Genomic DNA, 1,097 nt, shown 5'->3' with positions numbered 1-1,097 from the left:
TACAGATTCTGTATTTCTTTTCAACTGGTATGAAAAATGAGAAAGTGTGAGTGTCAAGTGACTTGACAATAATAGAAGTTTGGCATTTTCAGCCTGACAGAGGAGTATGCTTCAAATTTATCAAACCACTGGCAAGAATGAAACATAATTTTTGTTTTAGGTATTTGAGTATGTAACGTGGGCAAAATTAGCTTTCTAAAACTGAATGAGAGCATGTGCTTTCAAAACTGAAGACCCAAAACTTCCCTCTTTTGAACAGGGCAAACATACCAATTGTAAATGTGGGGAAACACTCAGAAATGTAGATACAAGAACTGTTAGCTTAAAAGAAAGTCATAGAACATGACCCGATGCCAAAACTTTGGGGAAAGTTCAGTGGCATTGCATCATCACATGGTGCTATTTTGAGAGGTTTGAGGTTGGACATGATTTTGATAGAATTAGAAGGTAAGCCTATCTAACTGCAAGTACTGACCTATGTGAAAACCTTTACGCCAATACAACAGAAAGAAAATGTTTTCAGTTAATGCAGATTCTAAAATCCTTGATCCTGATAGAGGAGAAAAACAGGAAATCTCATCCTACAGTCACTTCAGTCTGGAGGAATTGAATCTAAAGATTTAAATGTGAGACAAAGATAGAGCAATTCTCTCTATTGCATGCTCAAGGCCAAATTCTTTATTTCGGTAGGGTGTCAGTGGTTCCTGGCACTAATCCTTTACAAACTGTCCAGCTAAAGAACTATCCACTTTATCTTCTAGCTTAAGAACGGCATAGCCAGTAAACCATGATAGCTTAATGGTACTATGCCTCTCAGTTGTGTCCAGCTATTTTATATATATATTACAAGCTGAAGAGAGCCATGGCATTTATTTTTAGATGGAGAGAAAGATAGTAAGTGTGACTTCACATGCTCGTTATCTCGACTCTTCAGATGTTGATCAACAGGTGTGAAAAGCTTTCCTCAGCTATGCTACTGCTGTATAAAGAGCAGGGCTGTTCTGGGAGATGTTAAAAACTTATATGAAACTGCAATTATCCAAATGAGTAAGCCAAGAATTGCATCTGAAAATACACAGATTAATTTATATGGTACT

This window comes from Platalea leucorodia (assembly GCF_965183815.1).
Source record: "Platalea leucorodia genome assembly, chromosome: 6".
NCBI lineage: Eukaryota > Metazoa > Chordata > Aves > Pelecaniformes > Threskiornithidae > Platalea > Platalea leucorodia.
Note: the sequence above shows the minus strand (reverse complement) of the source record.